Source organism: Argopecten irradians, chromosome 15, assembly GCF_041381155.1.
Source record: "Argopecten irradians isolate NY chromosome 15, Ai_NY, whole genome shotgun sequence".
In the NCBI taxonomy this organism is placed as follows: Eukaryota; Metazoa; Mollusca; class Bivalvia; order Pectinida; family Pectinidae; genus Argopecten; species Argopecten irradians.
In genome coordinates, this window is record NC_091148.1 from 24,857,149 (window position 1) to 24,871,190 (window position 14,042).

General features: G+C 42.2%; 1 long non-coding RNA gene across 1 annotated transcript; it reads right to left on the bottom strand.

Annotated features, from left to right (window-relative positions):
- Positions 1–12,431: 12,431 nt before the first annotated feature.
- LOC138309796 (uncharacterized) lies at positions 12,432–13,720 on the bottom strand. Its single transcript, XR_011206325.1, has 3 exons — positions 13,688–13,720; positions 13,399–13,451; positions 12,432–12,471 (listed from the first exon to the last, which is right to left on the bottom strand). It is a non-coding gene; the product is annotated as an uncharacterized lncRNA (long non-coding RNA).
- Between the last annotated feature and the right edge of the window lie 322 nt (positions 13,721–14,042).

A 14,042-nucleotide genomic window follows, 5' to 3' on the forward strand; every position in this document is an offset into this window, starting at 1 on the left:
CCCTGGTATGGTTTGAGGTGATCCACATGGACATTGATCGGCTTCGTATCCTGTTGTTTCTGTATCCGATATGTAACATCGGTGATGCGCTTAAGGATCAAGTATGGCCCTGTCCATCCTTGTCCTAGCTTACCCCGGACAGCAGGTAGATACCATCTCCATACCCAATCGCCTTCTACAAAGCTTCTCGGCCGTAGACCACGGTCATAGTAGTTTTTCTGTCTGGATGCTGCTACCCCAAGGGACTTGTGTGCGAATTCAAAAGAATTTCTCATGGCGTTTTGAATCCAATTTACGTAGAGGTTCGGACAGAGACCTGGTGTTTTTTCCTTTGGCAACCCTACCATAATATCCAATGGACACGATGTCTCTCTCCCTAGCATCAACAAGTTTGGAGAACAGTTGGTGCTACTGTGAGTGGACGCTCGGTATGCCATCATTAGATATGGCAGATGATCGTCCCAGTCATCTTGATTCTCGTTAACAAAAGCGGACAGCATGGCAACTAGCGTACGATTGAAGCGTTCGACCATACCATCAGATTGTGGACGATACGGTGCTGTTCGGGTCTTTTCAATCCCTAATTTTCCACAGAGCTGGGTGAAAACCTCCCCCTCAAACTCTGGACCTTGATCTGTATGGATCTGCTTGGGTACTCCAAACCTACTGATGAATTCCACAATCATTGTATCGACGACAACAGCGGCTGTGTGATTCGGTACGGGATAGGCTTCCTTCCATTTCGAGAAATAGTCCCCTAGGACAATGATAACTTTGTTCCCTTTTCTTGTTTCAGATAATCCACCAAGAATGTCTAGGGCAATGCGATCCATTGGTTGACTGACTTCCTGCAAAGAGCTACAGAGAGGAGATTTCCCAAGACCTGGTCCAGGTTTCCTTTTGGCGCACTGGTCGCAAGTACGACACCACTGCCGGATATCTCCTGACATACCGGGCCAGTAGAACCTTTGCCTGACAGCTTCAGAAGTTTTGTCACGCCCGAGATGTCCAGATGTTCTATCATTGTGAAGAGCGTGTAGTATTTTATCCCTGATGACTTGTGGTGCAACAATTCTTCGGCTGCTCTGTCCCTGGGGGTCAGTTCCACTGCAATGGTACAGTATCCCACTGTCATCTATAGAGAAACTTTCCCACAGCTGACACATTACCCGCACAGCTGCCGGAAAACCTTTTTGTGCTGCTCGGCTCGGTTTGCCTGTGGTCTGGGATTTCAGTTCCATGAATTTCCCGATGTCTAGGTCATTTTTCTGCCATGTTTCGATTTGCGTAGGACCCCAAGACTGTACCCAATTGGAAAGATTATCATCCTCTGTGGATGTATGGACCGCGGACTTCACACAGGCACATCCGTCTCCGTCACACTCATTCTTTTCGGTTACAGGGGGTTCCTTAGCCTGACAGTCCATACACTCATCCCGCTTACATTTCCTAGGTGTACGTCGAGATAACCCATCTGCATTCTGGTGTAAATTTCCTTTGCGGTGGCGGATTTCAAAATCGAACATGTCGATAACGCTGAGCCATCTGGCCAACATCCCTTCTGGACCTTTGAAATTCTTCAACCACAGAAGCGAAGCATGGTCTGTCCTAATAAGGAACTTCCTTCCCCAGAGATAATGCTTGAAGAACTTCAGAAACGTGACGATTGCTAATAGCTCTCGGTAGGTAGTACAATAGTTTCGCTGTGACTGAGTAAGAGTGCGGCTAGCATACGCAATGACATGCTCCTCTCCTCCTTGTATTTGTGCTAAAACGGCGCCTAGACCTGTGCTGCTGGCATCCGTATCCAGAACAAATGGATCTTCCTCTGTTGGGTATGATAGAACTGGAGCACTGCAAAGGAGATCTTTAAGCTTCTCAAATGCTGTCTCACATTCATGACCCCAGCAAAACCGTTTGCCTTTTCGGGTAAGATGTGTTAATGGTGCAGAAATAGTGGAGAAATCTGGGATGAATTTCCGATAATAGCTGGCTAAGCCCAGGAATGATCTAACATCACCCACGCAGGAAGGAGTAGGCCATTCACGTACAGCTTGGACTTTCTGAGGATCACAACTCACTCCTTCTTCGGACACCACATGGCCCAAATAGTTGACTTCATGTTGGAACAGACTGCATTTCTTCGGTTTCAATTTCAGATTGGCATCTCGGAAGCATTGGAACACTGCTCGCAAATTGTCCAAAGCCATTGTGAAAGTACTGCCGAAAACGATTACATCGTCTAGGTAGCATAAGCATTTGGTCCAAGTGAGACCACCTAAAACCATCTGCATGAGTCGAGAAAACGTCGCTGGTGCGTTGCACAACCCAAATGGCATAACGTTGAATTCGTATAAGCCTTTATGGGTGGTGAAAGCCGTTTTGAGTTTGTCTCCTGGACTCATACCACACTGCCAATAGCCACTGGCTAGGTCGAGGGTAGAGAACCAACAGGCTCCATTGAGAGAGTTGAGGGCGTCGTCGATCACTGGAAGTGGATATGCATCCTTTTTGGTCACAGCATTAAGTTTACGATAATCGATACAAAATCGGGTGGAGCCGTCCTTTTTCTTAACGAGTACCACTGGAGAAGCCCAAGGACTATTACTGGGTTTTACGACATTGTCTTCTAGCATACGTCCCAATTCAGTCTCCACGATTTCTTTCTGTGCGGAGCCCAGCCTTCGAGGGGGTTGCTTTATAGGATTGGAATTTCCAGTTTCTATGGAGTGTTGTACCTTGTCACTGTGCCCTAATTTACCATCGGGGCCCTGAAAGATGTCCACAAATTCCGTTAACAACCTGCTAACTTCTCCCTTCTCTGTTTCAGACAACCTGGGGGAAACACTGGCCAGCAGAGGTTCTAGATGGCGTGGAAGATAGTGTAGCTCTTCCGAGCTATCAGTAGCCTGCACCCTGTCAACAGCCTGAAGACCTGCAACTATAGTTCCCTCATTTAATCGGACCCTCCTAGGGGATAAATTCAATACAGAGAGTGTGAGCTCCGAGGTGTTAGAATCCACCATAGACTTTGCCATTAACAGGCCTTTATTCTTGACTATATTGTAGGGTTCTACAATTCCATCAAGAGAATTTAGGAAACCCTCTTGATATCCTTTAAAGAAGAATTCGGAATATGGGGGAACAGTCACCGATTCTGTAACTCTTACACGAGCACATTGTGTCGCCGGCTTAAGGCTTAGCTTGAGAGACTCCCTTCCCAACTTAAGGACATTTTTACCGAAGTTTATTTCCCCATCAAACTTAGTTAGGAAATCTAGTCCTAAGAAGCAAAAGGTTCCCTCCGTTTTGGCTAATATGACTTCATGCCTATAACTAGACTTCCCAAATTTCAGGTCAAACATAGCCCTACCCTTAATAGGAATGCTTTCTCCTGTAGCCGACAACAACTTAAGTCGTGCTTCACCAAGCACTGGCTTACATTGCTCTGGTAACCTATTGTATACCTCTTCATTCAAAAGAGTCACGGAAGACCCAGAATCTACTAAGAACTGAGTTTTATTTCCCCCCAAATAGCCTGTCAACCACAAAGAACTATAACGGATTGAATGTATACAAACTTTTGGCCCTTCATTATCACTAGTGTCCCCCACCAGATTATTTTGAGGGGCTGAACCTCTGGCCTCGAGATCAGCCCTATCTAGTTTTCCTGATTAGGTTTAGTCTGATTCTTATTGGAAGAAGTATTAGCTTGCCCTTGACCTTGACCTGAGACAGCCTCTGGACATCTACTAGCAGGGTGCCCTTTCCTACCACAATTAAAACATGGTTTATAGTTTTTTTTAAATTTACCCGCTTTTTGTACTTGAGTGGACAATTCAGATACTGTTTGTTGTAGCTTTTCTATTTCCTTAGACAGAGTGACAACTGATTCATTCTCTAAAGTTGGAGAGCCAGGGGAACTGGCTTTCCTAACCGCTGACACTGAAACCCTATCATCCTCCATATATGGTTTCCTCAACATCCCTTGTGGCCCATCAAAAGCTTCGTACTCTAGCGCCAATGTTATTGCTTGTTCCAAGGACTGAGGATGAGCAAACTGAACATGTTTCTTCATTTCGCGGGACTCCAATCCATCTACGAACTGATCTATTACGTACGTCTCTCTAGAGGATCTCGTGATATTTGGATACGCCAGGGTAGCGAGTCTCCTAAGACCATAGCCATAGTCTGACAATTTTTCATTGCTTTGCCTATGTCTGTGTTTAAATTCACACCGGTGTGCAGCCTCACGCCCAGGGGGTTGAAATTTCTGCATAAGGGTTTCTTTCATAGATGTATATTCCCCTAACTGACCTAAGGTAAGATCACTTAACACTTTTTGAGCCTCCCCTCTTAAACTCATCAGCAATTGTTGGGCTTTTTCACAACTATTCCACCTATTCCATTGAGCAACCTGCTCAAAATGTATAATATAATCATGAAAATCTGACCTGCCATCAAACACCTGGGGTTCTTTCTCTTTTCTTTTACTAGTCCTATTATAGCTACCATCGGACCCACCAATAAGAAAACTAGGGGGCGCCTGAGTACTTTCCCTAGAATCGCCACCCCTTTCCCTTGCATTGTGATTTTCACTATCGGTAACTTGTGAACTGGACATCTCCGGCATTACCATGCCTGGATCCCCACCAACCACATTTATATTGGGACCACTATAAATAGGTGTAAGATTTCTGACTGTAGAGAAATGAACTCTGTGTGATTTGTTATCAGGGATAGGTGTACTAGTCTTTCTCTGTGAGTTAACCGAGATACCGGGATTTTGAGGATTAGACTGATTAAGACTTGTCATATTTGCTTGAGTTTCATTTACTAGTGAGAGATCTGAGGAAACAAAATTGTTTGCCCTACTTATATTTTCAGGAGTATTTTCTACATAGTAAACGTCTCCTGGACCTGCTGAACCATTTTCTGCAAAATAGGTATCGCTTCTGTTCTGATCAGCGATATTAACACCAGATTCCGGATATATAGTACCAACATGATGGCCGCCGCTTAGACTCGCCTCGTTCGCTTCCGGTACAGCACGTGCGCGGGACCCCGCGTCTCTGTGTGTATTTTCAAAACCGGTGTAGTTTGGATCTGTCTGTACACTCTCATGTCGTTTGGATTTAGCTGACATATTTGTCGGGGCATGTGTTTGACTGACAAATCCTTGTCCAAAATGCTGACTTGGAGATTGTGTGTGTTTTGACCACTGCGGAATATATTTTGCATCAATAGTAGAGGGGTTCGTGTTGTGTTTTTGTTCACCGGAGTAATGTGCTTGGGAATTATTCGTATTAGCAAGTAAGTCACCAGAAGGATTAGTATCATACATGCTGTTATCTGCCAGATTTGTTAATACATCCCTAAATTCTGACTGAGGCTCATCTTCACTCTCCCACCCATCATTAGACCAATTATCAAGCGTTGCCATAATAATTGTATACAGTAGTCGAATTAGAAAGGTAAAACAACGAAACGGATTACTCAGATCCCATCCTCGTCGCCAATTTGTAATAGGACGGAGAGTTATCTCGTCACGTTAAGTAGTTTCCGGATCTGAGGTTCCGTGTTGGTTTACATACCTTGCAAATACGACAAAAACGCTAAGATATAAACGTAATATAATTTATTCAAGATACAAACAATATCGGCACAGTTAACAAATAACAGCTTTTAAATGCCGGAGAACGTTAATTTACAATATATTTATTCTAAATTCCACCCTCCATTCCCGCTAGTTATAATTTATACTTTTCCCATAGATATTTATCTTGATATATATGATATGGCTACGAGGCCCGATGTCCTAAAAAGTAAGGAGTTACCTACTCCATTCAGGAGGTGACCCGGCTGACAATATGTTGTCTAGATGCCAAAGTGACAGAGATAGCCAGCGCACGCCCTTATATACCCGTAATAGTAACACAAAAGATTAACGGCATCAAATCAGGTTACATCAGACGTAACTGCTTCAACGGAAGTAGTATTGACTTGATAACCGTATGTAATAACATAAATACACATGTATAGCAATAACAATGACCCCACAATTACGTAAGTATAAACATATAAATTCACTCCTGTCACAATACAAACACGTGGTTCACACGCAAAAAGCGTGCAGGTGTGATTTTCTGATAAATTCCATTACATCAGAGACATTCGAATCTTGACAATTGAACTCCAAATCGCATCTCTGTTCGGGACCTAACTTGCAGTTTTTGATGACGGGTTCAAATTTAGGTTTAAGGCGGAGTCCCACAGAATCATGATAAACAAAACCAGCCTTCACTATTTGGGCCACATTTTTGCATCCTGTCGCCTGAGGTAACCAGCTGTCTTGCCATGGATTGTTATAGCCATCGCATTTGGATCATGACTGTTATGGATGTCAAGTCTAGCTAAATAACTTGCATCTACCGTAAGTGAACGAGAGCCATAGTGATGCATCCCAACTGCATAAACAGAGCTAATCCTTATAATCTTCTATGACCAGACTAAGCAGTGAAATCTACAACAATCAGAACATTATGGTGGTAAGAAAACATAAGCATACTTGTATTGAGAAGTTGCATTTTGTCATACTCATTCACTATTTTTTTACTTGATGAATTGAGATGATTACTTGTTCATTGTAGACCACATGAGAGCTTTAATTACATTTTTTATTTGTAGTTAGTAGTTATTCAGGATCATGCATCAACTCATCCAACTTCCCTTGATTTTATCTGCAGTAGGTCTAGCCTGTGATGCATATGCCTCACTCTGTACATTCGGACAGTAAGTAGCATTGTCCACCATTATCATAACCATATTAAGTGATATTTCAATTTGTTTCCAGATACCAAAATATATTTTAGATTAAAATTGGACAAAATTATGTTTCTCTTTCAATGAATTTAGAAAAAAAAATATTGTACATTTTGTTTGGGGCGACTTAAAGTTACTAGGTAGGTAAAATACAAGTTTAGTAAACATTCAATTCAATTGGCCCTGCAGGTAGGGCGTTAGAATTGTACCTTAATTTTACCTTACATTAAATTTCAGTTGCCATATTTCAGACTACTTATGAAGATTGTCCAGGTCATTTTGTAGTCCATGTTTGTCAGCTTCATCATCAAGCAGCTTCACAGCATCGGGTAAATCGTTAATGTATATCAAAAATAGGGTTGGTCCTAACACACTTCCCTGGGGAATACCGCTGATGACATAAGTCCATTCAGACGTTGGCCCTGCAGGTAGGGCGTTAGAATTGTACCTGCTGCCCCTATTGCATGATCGTAAAAGGCGACTAAATTTAGGATCTTATCTTTTCTCTTCCTAACTGACTTTATCTTTCCTAATGCCTCCCTTGGCACCGCCTCACTTTTGGCCTTGAGTTGAGCGTTCGCCCCTGGAAGGCTCTGGGTTCTGTCCCCTGGCCGAGACACACCAAAGTCTATAAAAGTGGTAGTTTCTGCTCCTGCTTACCGTTCAGCATACAGGGAGTGGGACGACTGGTTCGCCCGTTGTCAGTATAATGTGGCCGGGTGGGGTGTGTTGCTTGGTGTCTTCGGCGGCATGCTTCAGTGATATAGCACTATAAAAAGGGCAACAGTTCCACTACACAAGAAGACACAACACAAACATACCGCAGTCTGCCAGTACACTCACCTCGCACAACATACACGCAACACACCGCATACATGGGAGGCCGTCCTTACATGACCATAGCTGTTAATAGGACGTTAATAAATCAAACAAACAAACAAACAAAACATTCCATTGTACCTGCTGCCCCTATTGCATGATCGTAAAAGGCGACTAAATTTAGGATCTTATTTTTTCTCTTCTTCCTAACTGACTTTATCTTTCCTAATGCCTCCCTTGGCACCGCCTCACTTTTGGCCTTGAGTTGAGCGTTCGCCCCTGTGAGGAAGGCTCTGGGTTCTGTCCCCTAGCCGAGACACACCAAAGTCTTTAAAAGTGGTAGTTTTTACTCCTGCTTAGCGCTCAGCATACAGGGAGTGGGACGACTGGTTGGCCCGTTGTCATTATAATGTGACCGTGTGGGGTGTGTTGCTTGGTGTCTTCGGCATGCTTCAGTGATATAGCACTATAACAAGAGGCCCATGGGCCTTAACGGTCATCTGACTATTAGTACAATACAACATAGTTGTTTAAAGATTTTAGCCTATTTGACCTCTGGGACCTTGATTGAAGGTCAAGGTAATTCATTTGAACAAACTTGGTAGCCCTTCATCCCAGCATGCTACCAGCATGCCACATGCTCAATATCAGTACCCTGGGCCTTCTGGTTCTTGAGAAGATGTCATTTAAAGATTTTAGTCTATTTGCCGCCCGTGACCTTAAATGAAGATCAAGGTCATTCATTTGAATAAACTTGATAGCCCTTCATCCAAGCATGCTACATGCCCAATATCAGTACCCTGGGCCTTCTGGTTCTTAAGAAGAAGTCATTTAAAGATTTTAGACTATTTGACCCCTGTGACCTTGAATGAAGATCAAGGTCATTCATTTGAACAAACTTGGTAGCCCTTTATCCCAGCATGCCACAGGCCTAATATCAGGTCTCTAGGCCTCTTCGTTATTCACAAGAATTTGTTTAAATGATTTTAGCCTATTTGACCCCTGTGACCTTGAATGAAGGTCAAGGTCATTTATTTGAACAAACTTGGTAGCCCTTCATCCCAGCATCCTACAGGCCAAATATCAGTACCCTGGGCCTTCTGGTTCTTGAGAAGAAGTCATTTAAATATTTTAGCCTTTTTGACCCCCGTGACCTTGAATGAAGGTTAAGGTCATTCATTTGAACAAACTTGGTAGCCCTTCATCCAAGCATGTCACAGGCCCAATATCAGTACCCTGGGCCTTCTGGTTCTTGAGAAGAAGTCGTTTAAAGATTTTAGCCTATTTGACCCTCGTGACCTTGAATGAAGGTCAAGGTCATTTATTTGAACAAACTTGGTAGCCCTTCATCCCAGCATGCCACAGGCCTAATATCAGGTCTCTAGGCCTCTTAGTTATTCACAAGAAGTTGTTTAAAGGATTTTAGCCTATTTGACCCCTGTGACCTTGAATGAAGGTCAAGATCATTTATTTGAACAAACTTGGTAGCCCTTCATCCCAGCATCCTACAGGCCAAATATCAGTACCCTGGGCCTTCTGCTTCTTGAGAAGAAGTTGTTTAAATATTTTAGCCTTTTTGACCCTCGTGACCTTGAATGAAGGTCAAGGTCATTTATTTGAACAAACTTGGTAGCCCTTCATCCCAGCATCCTACAGGCCAAATATCAGTACCCTGGGCCTTCTGGTTCTTGAGAAGAAGTTGTTTAAAGATTTTAGCCTTTTTGACCCTCGTGACCTTGAATGAAGGTCAAGGTCATTTATTTGAACAAACTTGGTAGCCCTTCATCCCAGCATGCCACAGGCCTAATATCAGGTCTCTAGGCCTCTTAGTTATTCACAAGAAGTTGTTTAAAGGATTTTAGCCTATTTGACCCCTGTGACCTTGAATGAAGGTCAAGGTCATTTATTTGAACAAACTTGGTAGCCCTTCATCCCAGCATCCTACAGACCAAATATCAGTACCCTGGGCCTTCTGGTTCTTGAGAAGAAGTTGTTTAAAGATTTTAGCCTTTTTGACCCTCGTGACCTTGAATCAAGGTCATTTATTTGAACAAACTTGGTAGCCCTTCATCCCAGCATGCCACAGGCCTAATATCAGGTCTCTATGCCTCTTAGTTATTCACAAGAAGTTGTTTAAAGGATTTTAGCCTATTTGACCCCTGTGACCTTGAATGAAGGTCAAGGTCATTTATTTGAACAAACTTGGTAGCCCTTCATCCCAGCATCCTACAGGCCAAATATCAGTACCCTGGGCCTTCTGGTTCTTGAGAAGAAGTTGTTTAAAGATTTTAGCCTTTTTGACCCTCGTGACCTTGAATGAAGGTCAAGGTCATTTATTTGAACAAATTTGGTAGCCCTTCATTCCAGCATGCCACAGGCCTAATATCAGGTCTCTAGGCCTCTTAGTTATTCACAAGAAGTTGTTTAAAGGATTTTAGCCTATTTGACCCCTGTGACCTTGAATGAAGGTCAAGGTCATTTATTTGAACAAACTTGGTAGCCCTTCATCCCAGCATCCTACAGGGCAAATATCAGTACCCTGGGCCTTCTGGTTCTTGAGAAGAAGTTGTTTAAAGATTTTAGCCTTTTTGACCCTCGTGACCTTGAATGAAGGTCAAGGTCATTTATTTGAACAAATTTGGTAGCCCTTCATCCCAGCATGCCACAGGCCTAATATCAGGTCTCTAGGCCTCTTAGTTATTCACAAGAAGTTGTTTAAAGGATTTTAGCCTATTTGACCCCTGTGACCTTGAATGAAGGTCAAGGTCATTTATTTGAACAAACTTGGTAGCCCTTCATCCCAGCATCCTACAGGGCAAATATCAGTACCCTGGGCCTTCTGGTTCTTGAGAAGAAGTCATTTAAATATTTTAGCCTTTTTGACCCCCGTGACCTTGAATGAAGGTCAAGGTCATTTATTTGAACAAACTTGGTAGCCCTTCATCCCAGCATGCCACAGGCCTAATATCAGGTCTCTAGGCCTCTTAGTTATTCACAAGAAGTTGTATAAAGGATTTTAGCCTATTTGATCCCTGTGACCTTGAATGAAGTGTCAAGGTCATTTATTTGAACAAACTTGGTAGCCCTTCATCCCAGCATCCTACAGGCCAAATATCAGTACCCTGGGCCTTCTGGTTCTTGAGAAGAAGTTGTTTAAAGATTTTAGCCTTTTTGACCCCTGTGACCTTGAATGAAGGTCAAGGTCATTTATTTGAACAAACTTGGTAGCCCTTCATCCCAGCATCCTACAGGCCAAATATCAGTACCCTGGGCCTTCCGGTTATTGAGAAGAAGTCGTTTAAATAAAAAGTTTACGCACGGCGCACGGCGGACGGCGCACGGCGCACGACGACGGACGGTGCATGATGACAATAGGTCATCCTGACCCTTCGGGTCAGATGACCTAAAAAGGGCAACAGTTACACTATACAAGAAGACGCAACACAAACATACCGCAGTCTGCCAGTACACTCACCTCGCACAACATACACGCAACACACCGCATACATGGGAGGCCGTCCTTACATGACCATAGCTGTTAATAGGACGTTAATAAATCAAACAAACAAACAAACAAAACATTCCATTGTACCTGCTGCCCCTATTGCATGATCGTAAAAGGCGACTAAATTTAGGATCTTATTTTTTCTCTTCTTCCTAACTGACTTTATCTTTCCTAATGCCTCACTTGGCACCGCCTCACGTTTGGCCTAGGTCTTCATGAAAGCTGGGTCCACGTCCCGAGATTGGGTGCACTGGTCTCTTGCGGATGCACACCACTTTTGGGGGTGTGATGTGCGTCTGCGTGATATCAGTGTAGCTGAAGGCTTTCACAGTAGCTCCAATTTGAGCCAACCTGTTTGCCGTGGGTTGCATCTCGTATCTGGGGGAAGAAGGCCCTGGTGGTTGAATAGGTTTTGCTCTTTTTTCTTCCTTTTTTACTTTTACGCACTACTTTGGCTTCAGACTCCGGTTAGACGAGAGGTAATATGGGCCCTGTATTATTAATGGGCTGGTCATGCCGAGCCCTTGGTTCGTAGATCTCCAAGAAGGTGGTGGCTTAGGGTCAATTGTGAGTTTAATTAAGCTACGAACTGGACACACATATTTTACACATTCCTATCTATTGAGAGGGGATGATCCTCCCACATGCCATGCATGTGATTCTCCTCTCACAGTTGAACATATTTTAGTGCACTGTATTGATTTTAAGCACATACGAGATAAGTACTACGATGTCTACGACATGTACACTTTGTTTGATGCCGTGAGACATAATCGTATTTTTTAAATATCTCAAAGAAATCGGTATTTTAAACAAAATATGAACGTTTTCTCGTCATATCATCGTATCAACTGAACATTTCATCGTTTCGTCAACTTTGTGCATGAGTTTTTCTCTTGTGTTTTAGCCAAAACTATTTTATCCCATGCAAACTTTTTTTTAATCAAATAAACGTTTACAATCTGTGTTTTAGTCCTTACCTGCCTTTTCTTACCCTGATCTTTTATCCTGATAATAATGCATGCATGACTTGTAGTTTGGCCCTAAATGACCTTAACAAACAAAAATAGTACACAGAGCCCTGGCATAAAGGGGACTTGAATAAACTATTTAGGGTTCTGTAATGTCCCCTATTAATGGAGTTATAACAAATTACAAGGTCTAATTAGCCCAAGTGGGATGTAACAGTCTGTCACTCTGGTAACAGTTCTAGTTTAAATTGCATTTAAACAAACAAATGTTGTACCTTTGCTTCAATCTCAATCAGACCATATCCATATGTTTGTCTTTGATTTGGTAATTTCATAAACTGTTCATGAAAAGAGCTGGAAAGCAATAAAATAGCATGTAATTTTCAAAGTGAGTAGTCTTTCATCTATATCAAGTTAATATCATCCTTGATACTCCAGGTGTTGTCTGGTACTTAACTATTATTATTATCCATTCATAGTACAAATGAAGGCATATCATGAAACACGAGGCCGATAGAGCCTGTATCGCTCACCTGGGTATTGTAATGCAAAGTAATGTTCTGGATACAGGATCATTGATTTAGCTTTTATTTCACTATTGGTACCCATTCTTCCTGCTCAAGGGGGTCAGAGCCATTTTTTTTTTACAAATTCTGTTCTCATTCCCTACCTTGCTCAGAGAATGTTTCTGGCTAAATTTGGTTACAATCCATTTAGAACTCTATGAATACTAGTAGCGATTGTTAAGAAATGTAGATGGACAAACAACAGATGTCACCTCAGGACATAAGCTCAATCGCCCTTTGGACCAGGTGAGTTAAAAAAATGACCAAGTACAGGCTTGCAGAAACTTTGGAGATTACAGAAAGCCATGCGCAACTTCAAAGCCACGCCATGAATCAGAGTGTACAACAAAACCACTTCGCTATAGTCCTTTGTAGTAACTTACACTGTCAATGTAGATATCTCAACAGAACCTTTACGAAGTATGAACATAACTGCATTATATCAACCACAGATTTGTTATAAATATGTTTTACTGTACCATAACATTTGATGTTACATAGGACCAAAGAAACTGATCGTCCATTGTTGCTGATATATTATTGTGGTTACAGTTTTGGTATGAAGTGTTTCTGGAATGTTCAGGATAAGCTAGTATAAGCTGGTATTAGAACTTCCAATTAAAAGCTAGCTCATACATATAACGGTGACTTTAAATTGTAACATTTCTTTCAATTATAGTACATGCAGTTCATTATCATTAACTCTTATAATTACCTTGGCAATTTACCAGATGGAAGAAGCGTCAGAGTGGGATACAGGATTGGTATCTACAGCAAAAGATTATGTGTCAGTTAATATTCACCTTTGCCTAATAATGCATAATAAGTTTTATTGGACAGTTAAAAATCTTCAATTTAATAAATCCATACATCGAGAAAGATATTGAAATGGCAAATAAGATAGGAAAACAAACATAAAATGGCAAATTCTGAGAATACACCGTGTACTCATCATAAATAAATCTAGCAGTACTAAAAATGTATTCTTATTCCATGGTACTTACTGCATCTTCAATGTCATCCATTGACAGTTTCCCTTTGTCACTTTCATCATCAGATTCATTATCCTCATCCATATTCTGTTTTTGACGAAATAGGATTAATTTGAAATGTCAAATTTTTTATATGTATCGTGCATTTTTTAGCTCACCTGGCCCGAAGGGCTGGTGAGCTTATGCCATGGCGCGGCGTCCGTCGTCCGTCCGTCCGTCTATCTGTCCGTCAACATTTCCTTTAAATCGCTACTAGTCATGGAGTTCTGCATGGATTGTGACCAAATTTGGCCACAAACATCCTTGGGGGAAGGGGAACAGAACTTGTATAAATTTTGGCTCTGAGCCCCTGGGGGCAGGAGGGGCG